Source organism: Peromyscus maniculatus, chromosome 4 (assembly GCF_049852395.1).
Source record: "Peromyscus maniculatus bairdii isolate BWxNUB_F1_BW_parent chromosome 4, HU_Pman_BW_mat_3.1, whole genome shotgun sequence".
Taxonomy (NCBI): Eukaryota; Metazoa; Chordata; class Mammalia; order Rodentia; family Cricetidae; genus Peromyscus; species Peromyscus maniculatus.
Window position 1 is genome coordinate 87,818,694 of NC_134855.1, and position 27,498 is coordinate 87,846,191.

The window sequence follows — 27,498 nt, forward strand, 5'->3', positions numbered from 1 at the left end:
ACATACCATGTTTGTCTTTCTGAGTCTGGGTTACCTCACTCAGGATGATGTTTTTTAGATCCATCCATTTTCCTTCACATCTCATGGAGTCATTGTTTTTCTCTGCTGAGTAGTACTCCATTGTGTATATTCCTTGTTTTAAGAACATAATTCAGATAGACTAACTTCAAGCTTAAGCATTCTTGCTTAATTCACTACTCCCCATAAGAAGCCATCCCATGAGGTCTTAGAGTCACACACACACACACATACACACACACACACACACACACACACTATCACTGGCTGTTTCTTTAGGGAGCATGGATTTGATCCCTAGCACCCACATGGTGGTTTACAAATACCTGTTGCTCCAATTCCACAGACTCCAATGCCCTCTTCTCTTTGAGGCAACAGGAAAGCACATGTATAGACATACATTCTGGCAAAAATACCCACACATAAAATGGTGAATTTTTAGGTTGATAAATCTGTGATCTACCTGGGCATTACCACTGACTACAGACAGTATCAGCAAGCACGAGATTATGGAACTGTCTAAAGGGTATACATGAAAGTCCAGGTATTATGAACTGAAAAAAAAACTGCTAGAGAAGGATCTTTGAAGGAAACCCTTTCTCCATTGTATGGTTGTAGAATTTCCAAGGACCCATGAATGAAGCATTTGTTGGCGCTTCTGTGTATTATTTTACCACAGTCCAAAGATTAGAACACTACTTATATTGAAGACTACTTATGAGACTTCTGCATGATGAGGGATTAGAGGGATTGTCATGATTTCAGAACTTTTGAACTGTATAGTCCAGGTTTCTATGAATTTTAATAACATGTGGTGAAATTGTGTTCCCCAAAATATTGTGTACCCAAATAAACTTATCTTGGGTCAGAGAAAAGAGCAGCCACTAGATATAGAGGCCAGAAAATGGTGGCACACACGCCTTTAATCCTAGCATTCCAGAGGCAGAGATCCATCTGGATCTCTGTGAGTTCAAAGCAACACTGGAAACAGCCAGGCGTGGTAACAAGAGTCTTTAATTCCAGGAAGTGATGGCAGGAAGCAGAAAGGCATATAAGGCATGAAAACCAGAAACTAGAGCCTGGTTAAGCTTTTAGGCTTTAGAGCAGCAGTTCAGCGGAGATCCATTGAGATGAGGACACCGAGGCTTCCAGTCTGAGGAAACAGGATCAACTGAGGAATTGGCAAGGTGAGGTGGCTATGGCTTGTTCTGCTGCTCTGATCTTCCAGCATTCACCCCAATACCTGACTCTGGGTTTGTTTTATTAATAAGACCATTTAAGATTCATGCTACAATAACATGCAATTCTTGGAGGCAGAATGGAATACAGACTCAGAATTGGATTTTTTCACATTATTTTGACCAAAGCCCTAACAGGAAAAAAAAAAACTTCAGGAAGGATTCATTTTACACAAATCCTTTATATATTTCAATCTGTGAGTTTTGGCTACAATGATTGTCTTTTAGATTAGTGTTATGGGATATTTATACACTGTGTATATAAAAAAAGATATTGTTGTGATTGGTTTAAGAAAAAGCTGAATGGCCAAATAGCTAGGCAGAAGGGATAAGTAGAAATTCCTGTTAGAGAGAGGAAGTGGGAGGAGATAATCAAGTTGCAGAGGAAATACCAAAAAGACATGGAGGCAGTTGTACATATAATGAAAGAAAGGTAAAAACCCACGTGGCAAAATGTAGATTAATAGAAATGGATTAATTTACATTTTAAGAGCCAGTGGAGAACAAGCCTAAGTTATAGTCTGAACTTTCATAATTAATAAGTCTCCATGTCATTATTTGGAAGCTGGATGGTGGGACAAAGAGAGACTTATTATAGATTAGGTACAGAACATTATGTACCATGGAGTTTAGCCATTCAACTCATGGTTAAAAATAACCATGGGAGATATGGGGCAGATAATAGGCAATACATTGATTTTTTTTAGAATACCATAGTAGAAAAAGAAATATCCCATTACCTATATCCTGGGTCATATTTCTTATGAGTCCCCATCTCCCAGTAATGTTATCATACCAAGAGTCCATTAAGTAATTAATTCAGTGAATAGGTGAAAGCCTTTATTTCTCCTGAGATAATCTCAAAGGTTACCAAGAGGTGTGCCTGATAGCTCAGTAATTTTCAATCTAACCAAGTTGCCAATTAAGATTAACCTTCACATCATGTGTCAACTTCTACAGAAGAAGTAGTGATTCTACTATTAATCAAGCAAAGATGATAGAGACTCTTCAGAATGGCTGAGTGCTTTTTGACAATGCTAGTAGGAGAGTGACATGTTTAGGTGGATGGTGAGAACTCTACAGTATTTTAATTCTCAACATATATTGCTTATTCTTGTGTTGTCATTAAAGAATAGAATGCTATGTTACCAATGACCTTCCTGCCTGTTGGAAACATGATGTTAAAAATATAATCATTGTGCGGTGGTTGCACACACCTTCAATCCCAGCACTCAGGAGGCAGAGCCAGGTGGATCTCTGTGAGTTCAAGTCCAGCTTATACTACAGAGCGAGCTCCGGGGAAAAAAATTTATATAAATATATATATATTTATTTATATAAAAATATAAATATATATATATACATATATATGTATATATAAATATATATGTATATATATATATATTTAGAGTCCAAATTTCATGGGATATCCTTATTTAATATTTTAGTTAACATACAAATTTGCATTTCATTATGATATTAATACACACAAACTATGTTCTTTCTCTCCTGATCCATTTCTCTCCTGTTACCCATTCCCTTTGCTGGTTCTGTTCATTCCCTTTATAGTGTCTTTGTCTGCTGCCATGTCACATATATATGTATATATATAGTGTATGTATATATATATAATACATAGTGACACAATAACATAATATATAATAATATAATAAAACTTATACTAACAACCACCCTTCACTTCCTCTAGATTGTACATTCCTTCCACCCCTCTCTTTCACAACATCTCCTGAGCCCTGGGGAGGGTCATATAGATGTCTAGTTTGAAGTTGGTCCCTCCACAGTCATTGTCATTACTGCAGAAAGGAAGTAGAAGTGTCTATGATGAAGAATGAGAGTGGCATTATTCTATGGGAATAAATAGAATAAATATCATAAATAGGTTCCAGCCAATGTCTCTGACTTCATAGCCAGGCTTCAAACATCATGTCCTCAGTACCAAGAAGAAATTCCCTCTTGTGGAACAGACCTCAGAACCATCAGAAAGCACCTCCTTATTCCATAACAGTAATATAGAGCTTTATTTTTGGTCATTAATTTCTTTAGTTTATACTTCTCTTAAAATATCATTAGCATTTTAAATAGGACTTCATATAAACCTTTCCATTATAGAATAATGAGCTGACTCAGATGGGTTCAATTTCAGGGAGATGATTTAGGAAAAAGCAAAGGGAAAACTTATGCATGGCACAAGTCATAACTAAAGGAATGTACCCAGATATCTTTAAGTCATACAATTATTAGTGCCTACTGGGGGAAACTCTTTATAGAATGAATGCAAATGACAATTTACAGAGACATGGACTTTCCTTATTACTTGAGAAAAAGGAATGAAGTTTGATACATTTGAACTACTTAGGTTAATGCTCAAAATCACATTTTAATATTAAAGAGGTAGGGTTGTGAAGACTGAATTTAAAGTACTTTTAAGTACTTTTTTCAAATTATTTTCTGTGGAAAATTTACCTGATTTGAATCTTGACTTTTTCTTAATTGTTAATGGCTTATTTTATGATAGTGATAGTCTACAAGAATTATGAAAAGAAGACATTTGGTTACTGTTGTATATTCCACCCATTAGTGATATAATGATCTCAGATAAATGATTCAAAGTTATTACCATCAACTGAGGCTCTTCCTGTGCAGATTCTAGAAAACTAAACACATTTAGTCAATTCTATGTGAGTATTAAAACGTGAATTATACTTTTAAGAAGAAGTAGTATGGACTAGTCTCTCCATGCTTAGCCTTGGAAATGATTACTTTAGACTTCAGGTTCGGGTGGTTTTTCATTTCCCTATCTTACTGCTTTCTGGTTAAGGTGTGATATTAAAGAAACAGACTAAAGGAAATGAATCTTAGCATCTGCATAACATCTGTCCAGGACCTTCTGGCTTTTAGAGTCTCAATTGAGAAGTCAGGTGTTATTCTTATGGGTCTGCTTTTATGTGTTACTTGGCCTTTTTCCTTTGCAGCTCTTAATATTTTTTCTTTATTCTGTGTATTTAATGGTTTATTATGTGGCGAGGGGAGATTTTTTTTTTTAATACAGTCTATTTGGTGTTGTAACCTTCTTGTATCTTTATAGTCATTTCCTTCTTTAGGTTGGGAAAGTTTTCTTCTATGATTTTGTTGAATAAATTTCTGTGCTTTTGAGTTGGTATTCTTCTCCTTCTTCTATCCCTGTTATTCTTAGGTTTGGTCTTTTCATGGTGTCCCAAATTTCCTGGACATTTTGGGGCATGACTTTGTCGACTTTAGTGTTTTCTTTGACTGATGAATTGATTTTTTCTACTATATCTTCAACACCAGAGATCTGCTCTTCCATCTCTTTTTTTTTGAGGAATAATTTATTTCAAATGGGTCAACAAGACCAACAATACAAAAGCTTATTCAGATTTTGTGTACTATACATGCCTGTATTATAGAAATAAAATCCTCAAAATTCTGAAGAATTTTATGCCTTTGGGTGCTTTACAGAAACAGAAGATCCTGTAGACATGGGCATAATTAAACCTACAAAAGTTCAAATAAAGAAATTAGTTAGAAGTATATATATTAAATGTAAATAAGCTCTTCCATCTCTTACATTGTGTTGCTTATGCTTGCATCTCTAGTTCCTGTTCATTTACTCAGATGCTCCACTTCCAGCATTAACTCAGTTTGTGTCTTCTTTATTATCTCAACTTCAGATTTCAAATATTGAGCTGTTTCCTTCATTTGTTTAATTGATTTCTCTTGGTTTTTAAGGTATTTACTGATTGCTTCCCATTTTTTGTTTGACTTTTCCTCTAATTTATTAAGGAAAATTTTCAGTTCCTCTTTAAAGATCCCTATTATCTTCTTAAGGTCATTTTTAAGGTTGATTTCTTTTGTTTCTTCGGTGTTGGCATGTTCAGGTCTTACTGATGTAGATTATGATGGAGCCATGGTGAGTTTTTTGTTGTTCACTGTATTTTTGCATTGCTGTCTACCCTTCTCTTTCTCCACTTGGTGGAAGTGATGTCTGTGTCTGAGGGAGGCTCTCTCGGTCTGATCGATACTCTTGGTCCAGTGGGAGACATAAGAACAGACAATGAGGAAATCTAGAGAATCCTCAGGTCATACTTCAAAAACCTGTACTCCACAAAATTGGAAAATCTGAAAGAAATGGATGATTTTCTGGATAGGTACCACATACCAAAGTTAAATCAAGACCAGATAAACTATTTAAATGGACCGATAACCCCCAAGGAAATAGAAACAGACATTAAAAGTCTCCCAACCAAAAAAAGCCCAGGACCAGATAGTTTCAGCACAAAATTCTACCAGACTTTCAAAGAAAAGCTAATACTAATACTCTTCAAATTGTTCCACATTATAGAAACAGAAGGAACATTACCAAATTCCTTTTATGAGGCTACAATTACCCTGATACACAAACCACACAAAGATACAACAAAGAAAGAGAATTACAGACCAAAGTCCCTCATGAACATTGACACAAAAATACTCAATAAAATACTGGCCAATTGAATCCAGGAACATATCAAAAAAATTATCCACCATGACCAAATAGGCTTCATCCCAGGGATGCAAGGATGGTTCAACATATGAAAATCAGTCAATGAAATACACCATATAAACAAACTGAAAGAAAAAAAACCACATGATCATCTCACTGGATGCTGAAAAAGCCTTTGACAAATTCTAACCCCTTCATGATAAAGGTTCTAGAGAGATCAGAAATATAGGGAACATACCTAAACATAATGAAGGCAATTTACAGCAAACCAACAGTCAACATCAAGTTAAATGGAGAGAAACTCAAAGCAATTCCACTAAAATCAGGAACAAGACAAGGCTTTTCACTCTCCCCATACTTATTCAACATAGTACTTGAAGTTCTAGCTAGAGCAATAAGACAACAAAAGGAGATCAAAGGGATACAAATTGGAAAGGGAGAAGTCAAACTCACTATTTGCAGATGATATTATAGTATACATTAGTGACACCAAAAATTTACCAGGGAACTCCTACAGCTGATAAACTCCTTCAGTCAGGTAGCAGAATGCAAGATTAACTAAAAAAAATCACTATCCCCCCTGTATTCAAATGATAAATGGGCTGAGAAAGAAATCAGAGAAACATCAGCCTTTATAATAGCCACAAATAATATAAAATACCTTGGGGCAACTCTAAGCAAGTGGAAGACCTGTATGATAAAAACTTTGTCTCTGAAGAAAGAAATTGAAGAAGATATCAGAAAATGGAAAGATCTCCCATGCTCATGGATAGGTAGAATTAACATAGTAAACATGGCAATCTTACCAAAAGCAATCTACAGATTCAATGCAATCCCCATCAAAATCCCAACACAATTCTTCACAGACTTGAAAAGAACAATACTTAACTTTATATGGAAAAAAACAAAAAACCTAGGATAGCTAAAAGAATCCTGTATAATAAAACAACCTCTGGAGGCATCATGATCCCTGACCTCAAACTCTACTATAGAGCTATAGTAATAAAAACAGCTTGGTACTGGCATAAAATCCGACATGTGGACAAATGGAATCGAATTGAAGACCCTGACATTAATCCACACACCTATGAACATATGATTTTCGACAAAGAAGCCAAAACTCTATAATGGAATAAAGAAAGCAACAAATGGTGCTGGCATAACTGGATGTCAACATGCAGAAGATTGCAAATAGATCCATAACTATCGCCATGCACAAAACTCAAGTCCAAGTGGATCAAAGGCCTCAACGTAAGTCCAGTTACACTGAACTTGATAGAAGAGAAAGTAGGAAGTAGTCTTGAACGCATTGGCACAGGAAAACAATTCCTAAATACAACACCAGTAGCACAGACACTGAGAGCAACAATTAATAAATGGGACCTCCTGAAACTGAGAAGATTTTGTAGAGCAAAGGACATGGTCAATAAGACAAAACAGCAGTCTACAGAATGGGAAAAGATCTTCACCAACCCCACATCTGACAGAGGGCTGATTTCTAAAATATAGAAAGAACTCAAAAAGCTAGACTTCAAAATATTGAACAATCCAATTAATAAATGGGCTACAGAGCTTAACAGAGAATTCTCAACAGAAGAAGCTCAAATGGCTGAAATACATTTAAAGAATTGCTCAACATCCCTAGTCATCAGGGAAATGCAAACCAAAACAACTCTGAGATACCATCTTACACCTGTCAGAATGGCTAAGATCAATAACACTGAAGACAGCTTATCTTGGAGAGGTTGTGAATCAAGGGGAACACTCCTCTACTGTTGGTGGAAATGCAAACTTGTGCAGCCACTCTGGAAATCAGTATGGCAGTTTCTCAGAAAATTGGGAACAAGTCTTCCTCAAGACCCAGCTATACCACTCTTGAGCATATACCCAAGGAATCCTCAATCTTATCACAAGGACACATGCTCAACTATGTTTATATTAGCACTATTCATAATAGCAAGATCCTGGAAACAACCTAGATGCCCCTCAACTGAAAAATGGATAAAGAAAATGTGGCAATATACACAATGGAATATTACTCAGTAGAAAAAACAATATCATGAATTTTGCAGTCAATGGATGGAACTAGAAAATATCATCTTGAGTGAGGTAACCCAGACTCAGAAGGACAAACATAGTATGTACTCACTCATAAGTGGATACCAGATTTGAGGGAAGGGATGGCCAGACTGCAACCCACAACTCCAGAGGCGCTAGCTAACAGGGAAAGACCCTAGGAGGGACACATGGATGACCCAGCGAAGGAGAAGTGGATGAGATCTACATGAGTGGCCTGGGTGTGTGGGGAGGGTAGCAGAGGGCAAGGAGTGGGGAATGAGAACATAGGGAAATGGAAGGGTTGAGCTGGAATGGGGACAGAGTGGGAGGGCAGGGATGGAGATACCATAATAGATGAGGACATCATGGGAAAAGGAAGAGGCAGGGGGCTAGGGAGGCTCTCAGGAACCCATAAGGATGACACCACCTTGTATTGTTGGTAGTGGTCCAGAGGGTGCCTGGACTGGTCTACTCTGGACCTGTCTAACAAATACCCTAACTATCATCATAGAGCCTTTGTCCAGTGACTGATGGAGGCAGATGCAGAGACCCATGGCCAGGCACCAGGCTGAGCTCTGGGAATCTAATTGAGAGAGACAGGGATTCTGCAGGCAGGGAATGTCGAGATCATGACAGGAAGACATGCAAGGATTACTGGCCTCACCATTGGAGGTCCATGAACTGTAGACTAGTGGCTGTGAAGCCCCCATGGGACTGGACTAGGCCCTCTGGATATGGAAGACAGTTGTTTGGCTGGAACTGTTTGGGGAACACCAAGGCAGGGGGATTCGGGATCCATCCCTGGTGCATGGGCAGGCTTTTGGGAATCTGGGAATTTGGGAATTTGGCAGGCTTGGTACAATGGGAAGAGGCCTGGACCTCCCTAGACTCAGTGTGCTGGGCTCTGCTGACTCCCCATGGATGACTTTGATTTGAAGGATATGGGGATGTGGGGTTGGGAGGGAGGGCTGGGAGATGGGAGGACATAGGAGGTGGAATCTGTGGGTGATATGTAGAGTGAGTAGAAAAATTCTTAAGAAAAATGAAAAAAAAAGAAGAAAACGGATCTTTATTAATGAAATTTACTCATTTATTTTACATACTGACCTCAGTTTTCCCTCCCTCCTCTCATTTCACCCTCTCTCCACCCCTCCTCTCTCCCCCAGAACTCACTGCTTCTTTCTGTTAATAAAGGGGCAGGCATCCTATGGGTTTCAACAAAGCATGACATATCAAGTAAAAGGCATCAAGTTAAGGTTTTGAAAGGATACGATCATTCTAATGAAAATAATAACAGAAAATAAACATAAATCAGTGTTGAACTTGCTGTCTGAGGGACAGAAAATAGTCTCTAAGCAGGAGAGAAAATCATGGTCTTGTGGAGGCATTTAGATTGCTGAATATATTCATGGGGAATAAAAAGCATTAGTTCAAATGAAACCCTCTAAACCATTTGTACCATTACAGAAAATGTATTGTACATTCTGATGTGCTAGCTTTGAAATACACTTACAGAATAATGTTTGTAAAATATTAATTTTGTGATACCCATGCAAGCTACTGTCATATCTCTCTTCCTTCTATTTTAGTAATGTTTAAGTATTTTTAATCCAGTGATGTGAGAAGTTAGATAAGTCACATGTGGAAAATAATGTAAAACATAATTTTAGTAATGGAACATGACTATAAAAAGAAAATATGGACTGAACACTCAAATATTTCAGGAAACTTTGCTTGTGATTATGAGCAGCCATTCACAAATGATTTTACCTTTGCTCTAAAATTTCACTGCTTTTATATATAATGTTCATCATCAAAAACTTTTATAAAACAAACAAGTAATTAAAGGTGGTATTTTAGAAGTTAACAAGTGCTTCTGTATTCTGTGTTCATATTAACTTCATCAACTCCCTGGATGATCATGAACTATGTCTCCAAGCCACAGACTAATGTGCAACAATGATGGGCTACTGTTTGCACCAATTCTACTATTTCCCCTCACTTCTAGTTACGTGGACACAATGAACCAATCTTTGTGCTCAATGCGGTCTCTAAACATTGCTTACCATTTTTTTTAAAAACAATTCTTAGTTAATTTTTCTACATCTTTCATTTTTCTTGATGAAATTGTCTTTCCAAAATAACTCCTACATATATGGTCCAAATTCTTATATTTTCAATCATTTTATGGATATTTTCTTCTAAGAATTGTCCAGTCAAAGAGAGGGATTCTATGAGCAAGAGGCATCATGATTATGATAGGGAAACCTACAGAGACAACCAAAATGGATTCAATAATTTGAAACTGTTATTCCACAGATCCACATTTAAAATTGATTTATGTATAGATTTGGTTGTATGTGGAAATAATTGAGTTTTTTATTTTGTGAATAGTAAAACTATTTCAGAATCAAATATTAAATTATGATTACTTGGTTAGTTTTGTAGTATGAAGAGTTATTTTATTGAGTCTCTACTACAATATTCAACAGGACAATATTAAATGAGAAATTTGCTTTTTTATATACCAATGTCTGCCCGCACAACATTTTTTATCTTCCTCTGGTAACACCCTAAAATTCAGTTCTACTGATAAATCCATATATATATTATTACAAACAACATGATAACTGTTAGAAAAACATGCTATCTATAAGCATTGATGGGAAATATTTATAATACTGATAATAAAAGTTGTATTTTAAAATCCCCAATAAAACTTTCACTTAAGCTGAAACACTATTATCATTTAATTCAATATTCATATTTTCTAAAATACTTTTAATTACCTCAAACATGTTTGTCACTTGGACAAAAACTAGAATGCATGAGGTTCATGGCACAGAAACATTTCAAAGATCTATCTAAAGCAAATGAATAACCCTCAGAAACATAAGAACAAGTAATAAATACATTCTTACTCGACACTACTGTCTTTCTCATAGCAAAATTGTAATGGAAATCAAGCCACTAAGCACACTCTTTATCAAATTCTTGCTGCCTTAAATCCTCCTACCTGTGAGTCCAGATTCTTTACAGCAAATATTATCTCGTCAACTATCCTGACACTGTCCTTCTTAGTGTTATGGTTCCCTCTACTCTACGTTCTTGCTTGGTTTAGGTTCTATTCTCTTAAACAATGTGTTTCCTTTTTAATGTTATGGCTCCCTCTACTGTATATTCTTGCTTGGTTTGGGTCCTATTCCCTTAAACAATGTGTTTCCTTGTTAGTGTTATGGCTCCCTCTACTGTATGTTCTTGCTGGGTTTGGGTTCTATCCCCTTAAACAATGTGTTTCCTTGGGGCACTGTCATTTCTCCTTTGGAATCTTTCATTTCAGTGGTAGTATGGAAGGGTTTTGAATGAAGATATAGTACTTGTATTGTAATCTAAATATCGTATCTTTTACTTGATATGTACTGAACAATTTAAGTCAAAATGTAAAAACTATAAATTTTAAGGAAGTACCTTTCTCAGCCCTTAAAAAAAACACACAAAGGAATAGAAGCAATTCAGTCTGACTATTTCTATGGTTAGTGCAAACTCATGAAGTATTGGGACAGAGCTGAATTCTTCTGATAGTTTTTGAAATGATTATCTGAGATGTTAGGTTTTTGTAAAGATCAGGAAAACATGAGTACAAACTTTCAACACTTCAGTAAAATGTGAAGTTTATTTTTTTACCAAATACAGAAAACTGATTCAATCAGTAATTCTAGAATACTTTTTTTCTTTTTATTCTATTTTACAATACCATTCAGTTCTACATATCAGCCACAGATTCCCTTGTTCTCCCCCCTCCTCCCTCCTCCCTTCCCCCCAGCCCACCCCCTATTCCCACCTCCTCCAGGGCAAAGCCTCCCCCGAGGACTGAGATCGACCTGGTAAATTCAGTCCAGGCAGGTCCAGTCCCCTCCTCCCAGACTGAGCCAAGTGTCCCTGCATAAGCCCCAGGTTTCAAACAGCCAACTCATGCAATGAGCACAGGACCCAGTACCACTGCCTAGATGCCTCCCAAACAGATCAAGCCAATCAATTGTCTCACCTATTCAGAGGGCCTGATCTAGTTGGGGGCCCCTCAGCCTTTGGTTCATAGTTCATGTGTTTCCATTTGTTTGGTTATTTGTCCCTGTGCTTTATCCAACCTTGGTTTCAACAATTCTTGCTCATATAAACCCTCCTCTTTCTCGCTAATTAGACTCCCGGGGCTCCACCTGGGGCCTAGCTGTGGATCTCTGCATCCAGATTCCTCAGTCCTTGGATGGGGTTTCTAGCATGACTATTAGAGTATTTGGCCATCCCATCACCAGAGGAGGTCAGTTCCAGCTGTCTCTCGACCATGGCCAGCAGTCTATTGTGTGGGTATCTTTGTGGATTTCTGTGGGCCTCTCTCCAGCACTTTGTTTCTTCCTTTTCTCATGTGGTCTTCATTTACTATGGTCTCCTATTCCTTGTTCTCCCTCTCTGTACTTGATCCAGCTGGGATCTCCTGCTCTCTTTCCCTCAACCCTCGCCCTTCATTGACCCCACTCATGTCCAGGTTGTTCATGTTGATCTCAGCCATTTCTCCAACATTGTGCAATCCTCGTGTCTTTCTTGGGGTCCTGTTTTCCAGGTAGCCTCCCTGGTAATGTGAGTAGCAGTCCAGTCATCCTTGTTCCACCTCTAGTATCCTCCTATGAGTGAGTACATACCATATTTGTCTTTCTGAGTCTGGGTTACCTCACTCAGGATGATTTTTTCTAGATCCATCCATTTGCCTTCAAACCTCATGATGTCATTGTTTTTCTCTGCTGAGTAGTATTCCATTGTGTATATGTGCCACAATTTATTTATCCATTCTTCAGTTGAAGGGCATCTAGGTTGTTTCCAGGTTTTGGCTATTACAAACAATGCTGATATGAACATAGCTGAGCAAGTGCTCTTGTGGTATGATTGAGCATTTCTTGGGTATATGCCCAAGAGTGGTATAGCTGGATCTTGGGGGAGATTGATTCCCAATTTTCTAAGAAAGCACCATATTGATTTCCAAAGTGGTTGTACAAGCTTGCATTTCCACCAGCAGTGAAGGAGAGTTCCCCTAGTTCCACATCCTTTCCAGCATAAAGTGTCTTCAGTGTTTTCACCAACCCCACATCTGACAGAGGACTGATATCCAGAATATACAAGGAACTTAAGAAATTAGACATCAAAATGACCAACAGTCCAATTAAGAAATGGGCTATAGAACTAAACAGAGAATTCTCAACAGAGGAAAATCAAAAGGCTGAAAGACATTTAAGGAATTGCTCAACATCCCTAGTCATCAGGGAAATGCAAATCAAAACAACTCTGAGATACCACCTTACGCCTGTCAGAATGGCTAAATTCTGGAATATTTAATAACACATTTTATATACAGTTGAGTGTGCTATACTGAACATAGACAGTTTTGGAAAAAAATCTTTAACAATTTTATTATTTTCAGAATATTGTCATGCCAACAATTCTTGCTTCTTCTACTTTACCCAATATAGAAGTTTCTTCATACATTTATGTAAGAAGTTCTATGAATCACATATAATATATGATAGATAACAGTCTTTCAATACTGAAATATGATTATTATAAAGTAGAAAATAAAATAGATTTTAGAGAAGCATTTGATATAAAAAATCTTTACATTTCAATATGAGTAAAATATTCACTGAAAAGAACAACATTGTTATTAAGGGATATTTTTTCTAAACTATCTGTTTGGTATGTCTGTAGAATATGTCTTTCCTATGACAACTCACTACCTGCTCTCCCACTTCAGTGGGATCAGTGTACATGTCTGATATTTAAATATTAAACCTAATTTCTGGATAGTGGTCCTTAAGGTGTTCACAATTTCCCTATTTTTTTTCAAATCAGATTAAATGTAGACTCAACCAGCTATTGTCTCTGTATGAATGCTGACATCTGTGTAGATACAGCTCTATGAATGTGGTGCAAGGGGGCCTATCTATTGTCTACCACACATGTCTGTCGTGAAAATGTCAGTGAGAGGCAAGGAGGTATAGGAGAAATCTAACCTGAGCTGAGTCACACATACATATAATTCAGCAACACTTAGATCCCTGTATAAGAGGATCTATAACATATCCTTTGTAAACTGATATATAGATGTCATAGATACAAATAGAGATAGGTAGAGAGAGAGACAGTCAGACACACACAGACACACACACATATGCTCATGAGAGAGGTTGTTAAAAAGTAGATAATCCATATTCTTATCTGCCATAGAAACTCCTCCAATTGTTTAATATCTGTCAATAAAAATATTGTTGGTTGTCAGTTCCTACAATCAAAGATAAGAAAGCAAAATATTTGTTATAATCATTCAATCTCACAAATTTAAAATTCATTTACAGGTAAGCTTCAATATCTTGAATCCTTATTTCATATATTGTGTATACACAGCTTCTCTACAATTCCAGTTACAAGGCTCCTTCCCAAAACATTTATATACTACCCAGTGTTGTTGTTTTAAATCTCCCCTTCTCTTGATAATTCATTTTTACCCTGTACAATTGGGTTCACTTGCTAAACACATTCTGATCCTTTTCTCATTGTAATACATACATCAATCTTTCAATTTCTTATGAAAACACCCAGAGGAATCTGCCTATATTAAGGGATGTTAGTGTAAACCTCATGTATGCTTACTATGTTCTCAGAGGCACATTAAAAGTTTTGAGTTTACCATTTTATATAAAAACTACTATTTTACCCAGGATATACAAGTTCATGAATGAGCAGCATTTTGACTAGTCTTTAAGAATCCATGGAATGCTGAAATTCTTTGTGGTTTTGCTACTTTCATATGAAAACAGAAAATATATAGTCAATATAAATAATGTTCAGAAAGAACCAAATGGAAAGCCGGAAAGATAGAAATACTCGCAAAATATTACAGAAAAAAACAGGCACTAGAACCAGCCACAAGGAACAATACAAGAGAGATTGTTGGAAAGGGATACCAAATAGAAAACTCCACAGAGAATCACAATAGCCTCAATATTTGTGTGGTGTTGCAAAATTTTAATCCCAGCAGTCAGGAGGAAGAGGCAAGTGGACCTCTGGGTATTTGTGGCCCTCCTGTTATGCCAGGCCAGTCAGGGATACTCTTCTCAAAATAGCTCTTTAAATGGTTGTTAATTATAATAAATGTAAGGTCTAAAACAGATATTCATTTTTGGTATATTAATTATTTTCATGGAATATTCTTCTCTTACATATATTAGGATTCTGGGTCTAAGACGTGTAAGTGAAGTCTCCTCTACCACATCTCATGGTAGCAGCAAGGTAATGGCTAAGTATTGGGATATAGTTGGTCTTCTAAGCAGAATTTGATTTGATACATAGATTAAAATACTACTAAATATGACTTTCTGAATTGCCCTCATATGATCTGCATCTTGATGCTAGTACTAAGGTAAATATAGGAAAGAGGAAGGAGAATGTAACATGGAGCCAGATAGGCTGATAGTTAACTCATGTATCAGTTCCTTTACAATTTGTGAGGTTAGGCCTTTCAGAGAATGAGGATCACCAAACTTCCCAAATGACTGAAAAATATAATGACAATCACTTTAAATAAAATTAAAAACCATTGTTTTATAATCACATGCACTGTCTCATACTCAGCATCAAAGAAAGAGGACCTTTTCATTCATCTCATGTCTATTCACACTGTATTAGTTTAAATGAGGTTTATTAAGAAACAGTCTATAGAATGAGTATATATATATATATATATATATATATATATATATACATACATATGTATGGTATCTCACAACCACAGAAACTTTGTTATACTTTCACTAGGTTTGAAAATTTAAAACAAGAATTATTAAATGAGTCTGGGATTTCAGAAAGTTAATCTGAAAAGGCTTTTATTTGTTAAGAATAGTTTCAAAATGCAAGTGTCAGTTTCATTGGGATGGTAGAAATGAAAATGTGTATTCTTTGGTGCTTGGGTGGAATATTCTGCAGCTAACTGTTCAGTCTTTTTGATGTGTGATTCACTTAATTCTGATGCTTCTCTCTTTATTATTGGTCCAGATGATCTATCTATTGGATATAGTAGCATACTATACAATGCATGGGTCAATGCTATATGTGTCTTTAAATCTAGTGATACAACTTTTTTTTTGGGGGGGGCGGGCTTTGAGACAGGGTTTCTCTGTGTAGCTTTGCGCCTTTCCTGGGACTCACTTGGTAGCCCAGGCTGGCCTCGAACTCACAGAGATCTGCCTGGCTCTGCCTCCCGAGTGCTGGGATTAAAGGCGTGTGCCACCACCACCCGGCATGATACAACTTTTTAAATGAATTTTGGTGCAACAGAGTTTGGTACATGTATATTTAGGATGGTTGGCAGTTCCATTAAATGGAATGAAGTATATATTTTTATTTCTTCTAATTAGTTTTAGATCAAAGTCTCTGTTGTCAGATATTGGGATAGATAGTGATGCCTGGTTACTTCCTGGTCCTGTTTGATCAGAGTATTTTTTTCCATACCTTTACACTATCATTAAAGTATCTATCATTCAAGATAAGATGTATTTCTTTTAGATAACAAATAAATGGATTTTGTTTCTTGATCCATTCAGTCAGCCCACATGTTTTGATTGGAGAGTTGAGGCCATTAATAGTTAAAGTTACTACTGAAATTTATGCATGTTACTGGCAAGAATTGTGTTGATTATTTTCAGTGTTGTTGTTTTGTGTCTTCAGTACCTTGTGTTTTAGCAATTATGTCTTTGTTTTTCTTTCCAAAATGTAGATGCTTTTAAAAGTTGTAGACGATTAATAATGAGAACGTTATGAATGTTTACACCTTATATATTCATTCAATGCCTGTAACAAGACTAGTTAATATAGCAAAATAAAGGGAAAGCCAGTTACTATTTAAATTTTATTTCAAAAATCTATTAAACTAAATTCATACATTTTGGCAACATATCTTGCTTTATTTGCTTCTCTATCTATGATTCAATTGGGACTCATGTTGCATTTGAAAAAAAGTCAGATGTCATTTATAACCTTTACATCAATTAAATAATTCTAGTTCAGTGGCAGAAGAGTGTGATTACAACAACAGATTATATCCTCAATTCTCAGCACGATATATTTTTTTCAGTGATCAGACAATGATTCTTTATACACAGAACCTAAAGATATATCTCCTCATGTTAGGTACATAACTTGTAACTGCAAGGTCATAACATCTAGTGGGGACAAAAGTATATAATGGCTCCTAGTGCATAGGACACATCATCTTGAAATTAAGCTGGAACATGAAACCTAAAAGTAAGATTCAGCAAAATGTTGCATGGCCAAGCAAAAGTTGCTTAGAAAGTAAGCCACAGCATGTCAAAGCATACGTAGACTTATGTGCAGGAATCATCCCTTTCATTCATGTCTGTTCATTTATGCATCTGTGTGTCTATGTGTTCATTTTGTGTGTGTCTGTATCTGGGTGTACACATACACATGTCATGGAGCATTTGTCTAGGTCAGTTGACAACTGATGGGTCAACTTGTTCTCTCCTTTCACATGTGGGCTTTGAAAATTGAACAGTCATCAGACATCACAACACAGGCCTCTACACACTGAGCCACTTCGTCTGTTTAGGAATAATCATTTCCTAAAAGCAATTTGCATTCCAATTTTACATACATTTAAAAATGTTTAAATTCACTTACATGTGTATAAAGTTTGTAAATGATGTTTCATAGAAATAAGAACACCAAGACATCTCCAAGTTATTCTAATTTTGTTTTCTCTCTTTCTTTCTCTCTCTCTTTTCCATGTAGTGTGTGTGTGTGTGTATGTTTGTGTGTGTGTGTGTGTGTGTGTGTGTGTGTGTGTGTGTGTGTGTATACGTGTGTAGTGGGTAGCCATTCCAGCTTGGATCTGGAAGTTCCAACCCCCATTGAGACTCTGGCAACTGTCACAAATACGAGGCGGGGCGAGGGGAGGCGCCTGGAGACCTAAGAGCTGGATGGGCCAGCGCTCTTTCTGTGCACTCTCTCTGCACAGTCCATCTTCACCGTTCAGCATCCCGGCACAGAGAGAGTGCACAGAGAGAGCGCTGGCCCATCCAGCTCTTGGGTCTCCAGGCGCCTCCCCTCGCCCCGCCTCGTATTTGTGACAGTTGCCAGAGTCTCAATGGGGCTTGGAACTTCCAGATCCAAGCTGGAATGGCTACCCACTACATACGTGTGTACTAACAATGTACGGGGTGGCACTCATCAGTGCATGTACTTCTGTAGGGGTAGCTTACTTCCACTATCTTTCTCTCACTTTTCTACTTTATTTTTTTTAAACAAGGTTCCACACTGAACCTAGAGCTCACAGTTTATTCAAGACTAGCCTGACTTAGAACCACAGGATCCCCCTGTCTCCACCCATTCTCCATCACTACAGTGACAAGCACTATGCCAAACTTTTAGGTGGGTGTTGGAAATCTGAACTTATGCCCTTGCACTGGCACATTAGCACAGTTTCCCAGTGGAGCCCTCTCGCTAATCCCTCTACTTTTCTTCTTTATCATGATTCGCTCTTGTCTTAACTTAGGAGGGGTCAACTGCAAAGCCTAATAGTTAACCAAGTTGAAAACAAGAACTGCACAGAACTGTACAATGGGAAGCATAGCTAACCATTCCTAGGCAATCTTCCAGGTCCCTGGTTGATCGTGGAGAATCTGAGGAAGATGCTGTCAGGTTTTCTCCCCGGAGGAGACTTATTCTGGGTCCTGGGATGCTATCAAAATAACCAGCAGAAGAGCACTCTGTGAACAGCCTCAAGCTTTGTGCATTTCCTGTAGATCTGCTGTGCTGCATTTCCATGTGAAGCTTTTTCCTGTTCTTCTCTAAATTCTCATTACTCCTGCAAAGATTGGAAAGAGTAAAATTTAAAGCTGCCACTTTCTCCTGAAGGTCTATTACGTTACTTGCATTTTAACAATACTGCCATGAGACTAAATGAAATTTTCATGGAAATGCCATGCTAACAGTGAAGGTGCTGCTGAGTGTACCAACTGTATGCATTTGTGGGCATGAAATTTTCCCAAAGATAGTTCATGTGATTCTAGAGGTATTCCAAATATGAAACTAGATTTTTAAAGGAGGGATGGGTATAGCCATCAATGATGTGCATCTTGACCAATAAGACTCCTTTTATCAAGACTAAATATGTTTATAATGTTCTTCATGATGTTATTGAAATATGTAATAAAATATGTAAAGAGTAACATAAGGTCCTGGATGTTCACTTTTTTTATTAAAGGGATTTATTACATGAAAATTTGTTATAACATCATGATGTCATGCTTAAACATATTCACTTGACAAGCTAATAGGAAACATCTAGGAATATGTGGATTTCACTATTATACCACTCTGTCCTTTGAACAAGATATGGCTTTTGCCCTCTTAAACTCTTAGCAGATGTAATTATCTGCACCAGAATTGTTGACACACCGGGCCCCTTATTTTCATATGGAGTTGGGGCCTCATGAGTCCTTACTTCTCCATGAGAACGTATAGACAATTAATCATTGCACAAAGAGAAAGAATCTTTTTTTGTGGTTGCTGTAGCTCCCTGTAAGTTCCCCATGTTACTGTGAGTAAGAGTTCACTCAAGCTCCTGTAAGTTACCCCAGTTCCACTCACTGCCCCACAAAGCTGGGATGAGTAGAATGGTCATCTGTGTGTCATCACTGCAGTCCTCATGCCTTCCAAGAAGAGGTCATACGATATTTGTAAACCAGTTAGTAGATTTTACAAATATCACCTTTTGACATGATTTGAAAAGATTTGCTTTCCCTTATGTGCACCTCATGTATTAGCTGAGTATAATTAAACATTTGGCACTGGGGAATAATTCACAACAAACTCCTACGAGAATGTGATGTGGGGCTGTTAATGAAAAAGAACCAAAGAAGCTTAAGACACTGTGACATCATTTCCTCAACACCAAGGCAGCACAGTGGAAATCGCCAATATAGCTTCCAATATCTTCACACTCAACAATTTTTAAACATTGCTTCTGATCTAGGCTTTCTTCTGCACCGTTCCCCCATATTAGTCTTTCCCTATACCACAGAATGCCTTTGTGAAGAGTATAGAAACTTGGGATGGCCAAACACCCTAATAGTTGTGTCAGAAACCCCATCCAAGGACTGAGGAATCTGGATGCAGACATCCACGGCTAGGCCCCCGGGTGGAGTGCTGGGAGTCTAATTAGCGAGAAAGAGGAGGGTTTATATGAGCGAGAATTGTTGAAATCAAGGTTGGATAAAACACAGGGACAAATAGCCAAACAAATGGAGACACATGAACTATGAACCAAAGGCTGAGGGGCCCCCAACTGGATCAGGCCCTCTGAATAGGGGAGACAGTTGATTGGCTTCATCTGTTTGGGAGGCATCTAGGCAGTGGTACCAGGTCCTGGGCTCACTGCATGAGATAGCTGTTTGAAACCTGGGACTTATACAGGGACGCTTGGCTCAATCTGGGAGGAGGGGACTGGTCCTGCCTGGACTGAGTCTATCAGGTCGATCTCAGTCCTCCGGGGTGGCCTTGATCTGGTGGTGGTGGGAATGGTGGAGGGCGGCTGGGGGGAAGGGGAAGGGGGCAGGAAGGGGGAGAACAAGGGAATCTGTGGCTGTTATGTAGAACTGAATAGTATTGTAAAATAAAAGAAAAAAAAAAAAGAAAGAAACTCGAAAGAACAGTTTGTCTCCTGGCTCCCTCTAGTGGTACAATCAAAGTTCACAGCAAAGAAAATTATCTACCAACTGTCAGAATATGTATGCCTGGTGAAGTAGTGGTGGTGGTATTTGTACCCTTTTTTTAAGCTATAATATTTTAAAGGTAGTTCAACATTCAATATTTATCTTTATGATAATGCTTACAAAGGTTTTATGTAAATATCACTGTCTTAATTAGAAAGTTTCAAAAATACACAGGTGAATATATACCTGATTTGACTAAGTATATGAAATTATCAAGTGTAATAAAAAGCAGAAAATATCAAATATCCTAATCTATAAGAGTGATCATTTAAAAATAAGTTTATGCAATAGTATTATTTCCCAAATTTATATCACATAACTAACATTCACTTTGTCTAAACAATTCTTATAGGAATTTCACAAATAGTTCTTTGCTAAAAATTAATTTTAGAGACAAATTAATAAACTTATTGGGCTTTCTACATATATGTGTTTTCCTTACTTGTTTAGGTAATATTGAAGTGATTTTCTAATGCTTAATTCTTCATGATGGAGGTACTTAGATCATTCCAGTTCCAATGCACTTAATGCTCCTCTGCTAACTTTTTATTTAGAGAGTGTAGATTTAAGGCTTCTAATTTTGGTTTCCATCACATTTATTGTTGAAGCTGTGTGACTCTCAAGAATTCTGAGTATGGTTTAGTTGTTGTTTGTGCCTGAAACATTAAAAGCAAAACAAAACAATGTCAAAAACAATTGTACTCAGCTAATGCAGGTGTTTGATGACTGTAGTTTTAAGTCAGTGAGTCAGAGAAAATACAAATATACAGTAATTAAGTGATACTAGAATCTCAAGTCTTCATCAGTATCAATTGTATTATGCCAGCACAAAATTTGACTTGCAAAATTGTTTGCATGTGAGGCACTTGGACATCAAAACCAGATCTTTCCGTTTGTTAGGTACATGCTCTAACACATGAGCCACATCTTCAGCCTTTAAATGTGATATGTTCTGTATCTTTAAAAGAAAGAGCCACAAAAGATCCAAAGTTATTGCTAGAGGGAGCTCATGGACCACAAAGAGACTGACTGGAAATTATAAAGGTAATGAAGCTTAGAGGAAGCTACCTAACAGCTGAATATTAAATTTACTTGATACACAAGTTAAAAATCCATGTAACACAAAAGAGCCAACATTTACTGTGTGCAAATACTGGTTTCTAGTTTTTACACTACCCATGTACAAATTGTTAAAAAAAAAATGGCAGTGTGAATGACTTCTAATGAGATCAAACCCAGATGCCACTGGGAATCCACACTCGTAAAAGGACCATGGATGTAAGAATTCAGAAAATTCTAAGGCAAGGTCACAAATTTTCTGGTGAACCTTAGGGTCCTGGTCTAAAACATTGTCATAGTTGGCCTAAATGGGAAGCCAAGATAATGAGTTCATCTCAAAAGGATTTCTGAAAGTTCCTTTTAGAATGGCATGAGTTCCAATAGAATTCCAAGGAGATTCAAAGCTCTTAGAAGAAATGTGGTAGCTGTTTGCTCACTTGAGTGAAGGGAGACCAATATAAATTTGCACAAACACACACATACATACAAAATACATATATGTATGTAACAATAGTAGTGAAGAAGATGCTATCAACTTAAAAGGAGATCAGACGGGTTTGAGGTAGGGTTGCTGGAGGGGAGAGAGGAATGAAAAAGAGGTGTAAAGTGATGGGCTTTTATTTCACTGAAGATTGTGTTAAAATAGAGAGAGAGAGAAAACAATATTATTGAAAGAGGCAGAGCTCAGGGAATCCTGCAGAAGAGGGGGAGAAAGGACTGTAGCAGCCAGAAGGGTCAAGGACACCACAAGACCCACAGTATCAAGTCACCTGAGCTCATAGGGGCTCACAGAGACTGACTCAACCACCAGGGAGCCCGCACAGGACTCATGTAGGCACTGTTTATGCTACAATTATATAATTTTTACTGTCTTTGATTCAATATACCTCACAACTCAGTCTTCTACTTATTAACATATGCGGATACAAAGCAAAGAAGGTGAATTAAATCTGTTTGATAACAATAACCTGTTACCTACCTTAAAGTTTATTGTTTATAGCCTAACAGTAACTATAGCTCTTCTAGAAGGAACATTTATCATTTAAGGATATTTAAAATAAAGTATGAAATTATTACCTTTCTATCCCATGGAGAAGTTTAAAAAACATTAGTGCTATTTGCTCTATGCTACAATATTTAAAAACAAAAACAAAAACAAAAACATTGTAATGTTAGTCTTTTAAATGTAAGTATTTACATACCAATGGCTGGTTATTTTGCTTCCATCACACATAATTTGATCATCTTGAATACCACTGTTTGTAATAAATAAATGTATTTAGTTATACCACAAACATTAAAGAAAACAACACAGATTTAATATTAGCCAAAATTTTTTAAATCTGCAATAATAAATACTATTTTTTTCTAAGATCTGCAATAAAAATATTATTTTTTTTATTTTCCCATTTGAGAATTTCAATTCAGCTTATTTATCTTTAGCTGAAAACTTTACTTTAGGAGATAATTCCCATTATCTAAAACTTCAATATAACCCTTTACAGATGCCAAATATTTCTTAGCTTTAAGGCAACAGAATTGGGAGATTTAGTCAAAATTGTATCCACCATATCTATCTATATATCTATGGCCAATATTTTTTAAAAATTTAAAACTAAAGTTAAATGTAAAAAAACAACACACATGCACACACACATACACACACATGAATTCACCATGTATACCATTCAATACTTCAAAACAGAAAATTTAAACAGCCTGCTAAACACTACAGATATTTTCCTGATATAACTTTTCATTCATTTGGTCACTGTGGTGCTAACTTTCCTTGTTCCTTTCAAGGTTCAGTTGACTTTGAGAAGTTGTCCTTCATCCTTTTTTTCCTGAAGGCTAGGCGTCTCTTTTGAATTAAATTAATGCTTTACATGATTTTTTTCTACTTTGGCTTTACCAGCAAAACTTTATTTGCTTTTCAAAATTATTCCTTTTACTCCTGGTTAGGTACGTTAAACTTTTGCAATCATCTTAGTTTAAATAGTCACTATTTATTTTTCTCAGTAAATACTGAGGTCCTGGAAAATGCAAGGTGCTTAAGATTATTAAAAGCTATTGGTGGAAGTTTTCAGGCATGATATTCCAAGAGGGAAAGATAGAGCTGAGACTTGTAGAGTGACTTAGGCAGATGGAATAGTATGAAACATGAGCAGCAACAGAAAAAGAATATTAAGTGAGGTATAACTTGAAAACCCAAGAAAGGACTATTAATCCATGCAAGAGGGAAACAGGAAAGGTGAGAAAAAAGTTGTAATTAAATCACTTTAGTGAATGAATAATTTATTACATGTGACTTTCAGGTTCTAATCCAGAAGACAGTTTATAATGATGAGTTACATACACTGTCAATATGAAAACTGATATATATTTTTATATAATGTATATATTATGTAATGTGATTTGTTGTCACAGACTTCATTCCATGATCTCTTAAAAACACTGAATAAATTGGGTCAAAAATCAAACCAAATGCAGGATGTAGCTAGTTATTAGACTAGTGTTCATTGTACTAGAAAATAATCTGTGAAACACAAATTGCTAAATGATCTTACTAATAGAAAACCTGGAGCCAGATATTCGGGTGAATGCTGAAAGATCAGAGAGACAGAACAAGCCACAGCCAACCTCACCTCACCAACTCCTCAACTGATCCTGTTTCCTCAGACTGAAAGTCTCTGAGTCCTCACCTGAATAGATCTCAGCTAAACTGCTCCAAAGCCTCTAGTTTCTGATCCACACACCTTATACACCTTTCTGCTTCCTGCCATCACTTCCTGAGATTAAAGTTGTGTGTCCTTCAACAAGCAAAGATATGAGATTTCAAGTGCTGGGATTAAAGGCATGTGCCACCATGCCTGGCTCTGTTCCTAGTGTGGCCTTGAACTCACAGAGATCATCTGGATCTCTGTCTCCCAAGTGATAGGATTAAAGGCGTGTGTGGTACCACTGTCTGCCCTCTGTGTCTAATCTAGTGGCTGAATCTGTCCTCTAATTCCTAGATAAGTTTATTAGGGTATACTATGAGGTACACAATATATTGGTGTGAACAATATGTCACCACAACTCTGCATACTACTGAAGGAGAAAGGAAAACACCACCCCTTAGGCTACAATGGTGACATGCATGGAAGATGTGCTAGTCCAAAAGTGGCACCAAGCTTGTGGGAGTAACACCCAATATCTGATTGGATTTAAGATCCACTCTGTGGTCTGGAACTTATCCCTGATACCTCTCTGGTCATCAAAAAACCTGAAGTTAGATAGGCTGGAGACAGAACCTAAGGGAAAACCAAATACAAAAGGGATGTAGACAAAGTGACTCCTAGCAGTATTCTGCTACACTCATAGATCTGTTCTTATTCAGCCATCATCAGAAAAGCTTCCTCCTGCAGTAGATGGGAACAAATATAGAGACCATAGCTAGACATTATGCAGAGAATGAGAGACTTCTGAACACCCATGGAGGTCTCCATGAACTCCCTCCCCTCAAAATTCAGGGAACCCTGTGGAATAGGAGGTAGAAAGAATATAGGAGCCAGAGAGGATGGAGGACACCAAGGAAACAAGTCCTTCTAAAAACAGAAGGACTGATACACATGTGAACTCACAGAGACTCTGGCAGCTTGCATAGGGCCTGAACAGGTCTGCACTAGATGGAGTACCAGCACTGAGAGAAATGGACGTAAGCCACCATTTCTAACCCAGAGGCTATCTCCAATTGACAACCACTCGCAAGTGAAAATAGTTTTCTCCAGTGGATTCTCACTGGACAGACAAACCTTTTTTTAAAGCAAGGACCTCTTCCCAGCAGTAGATGGCCAACACATTTTGCTGTTGTTGTCTCTGAACGATTTGCCTGACATTTGTTTTTACTTTTAACTTATTTTTAATCTACAAGTCTTGTTTGTGTATCATGGCTTCCAATGTTGTTTTTAGGGAATTCTAGTGTGCGCCATGCGTGAGTCTCTGTCTTCATCTGTTCCTGTGCTGTAGCTGTAGCTCTCGTTTGTTTTGCCCTGTTCAGGTTTGTTTGATTTTATATTATTTTATTATTTTTTTTCATTTTCTATATTTTACAGATGCCTCTTTGTTTTCTAAAGATAAAGAGCAAGGATGTGGATTTAGGTATGTGGAGAGGATCTGGGAATAGTTGGGGTAAAGACAATCCTAATCAGAATATATTATTGAAAAATCTATTTTGAATAAAACAGAAAATAAAGAATATGAAGGAATCTTGCTATACTGCTCAGGTCGTCTTCAAACACCTGGGATCCTGGAGAGCTCTGTCCTCTGGATAATATGTGCACCGAAATTAAAATGTGTGAGATGGGGACCATCTTTTCTATGATCATTTTTAAAGTATGGAAAAGACTACACTTTCAAAAGTAACCCCATTGTATCTCTTAGCAAATAGAGGGATTTGGGCTGGAATGTTAGGATGCAGACACATAAAAGTAGAAATACCTAAAGACGTGTTCATTTATAAAACATTTTCATGAGATTCTAAATACTTCTTTAAGCATTGGTAAAACTGTGATATTTTCATTAATTAGGACAAATCCTTCTGTCACATTGTGGGAAAATGAAGTAAAGACATGAACACTGCACCTATTTTAGGAATTTTAAAATGCTTCTTTCCAGAACAATTTTGGGCATTTACTTAATTTGAATGTTTGTATTTCTTTTCCTTGTAATTTTGTATTTGCATAGGAGTCTTTTATTGCAATGGAACCCTGTATGGGATTTGAAACAAAATGCTCATTAATTAATTTATAGTCCATAAAATATGATGTAAATTTTATTGGGTAAATAAAAACACTTACGTTTGTAGAGGATATTTCTTGTGAGAGTCTAAAAAAATCAAGGAAAATATAGTGATTTAGATGTAAAAACAACTATCCCATATCTATACAAAGAAATTATGCAAGTCATTCTTTGTAATTCATATGCAAGTAGCTACTTTAGATTTGGATTTGGGAGGATAGTGTTGCTGGTTTGCTTTTCAGAATATGGTTTTAATAAACTGACAATATGGTTTTAATAAACTGACAATTCTGATAAACTTAACTGAAATAGAAAAGGAAGAACTTGAACTGCTGATTAATAGAAACATGCTTTGTGTAGTATCAGATCATAATCCTGGGAATTGAATTGTCAATGAATAAACCAACAAAAGGTAAATGTGTATTTCTTTATATTATTGTTATTATTTTATTTTATTTTACAATACAATTCAGTTCTACATAAAAGCCACAGATTCCCTTGTTCTCCCCCTTCCTGCCCCCCTCCCCTTCCCCCCAGCCCACCCTCCATTCCCATCCCCTCCAGAGCAAGGCCTCCCCCAAGGACTGAGATCGACCTGATAGATTCAGTCCAGGCAGGTCCAGTCTCCTCCTCCTAGACTGAGCCAAGCGTCCCTGCATAAGTCCCAGGTTTCAAACGGCTAACTCATGCAATGAGCCTACTGCCTAGATGCCTCCCAAACAGATCAAGCCAATCAATTGTCTCACCTATTCAGAGGGCCTGATCTAGTTGGGGGCACCTCAGTCTTTGGTTCATAGTTCATGTGTTTCCATTAGTTTGGCTATTTGTCCCTGTGCTTTATCCAACTTTGTGGCACATATACACAACGGAATACTACTCAGCAGAGAAAAACAATGACATCATGAGGTTTGTAGGCAAATGGATAGATCTAGAAAAAATCATCCTGAATGAGGTAACCCAGACTCAGAAAGACAAATATGGTATGTACTCA

General features: G+C 37.0%; 1 protein-coding gene across 1 annotated transcript in view; it reads right to left on the reverse strand.

Moving 5' to 3' along the window:
* Positions 1-21,111: 21,111 nt before the first annotated feature.
* LOC143272954 (anoctamin-3-like) overlaps positions 21,112-27,498 on the reverse strand; it is a 282,163-nt gene continuing 275,776 nt past the window's right edge. Inside the window, exons 25-27 of the mRNA XM_076570270.1 lie at positions 26,567-26,594; positions 22,931-22,984; positions 21,112-21,325 (exon numbers count right to left, since the gene is read on the reverse strand). The gene's annotated coding sequence lies outside the window, so the exon portion shown is untranslated. The remainder of the gene's footprint in view (positions 21,326-22,930; positions 22,985-26,566; positions 26,595-27,498) is intronic.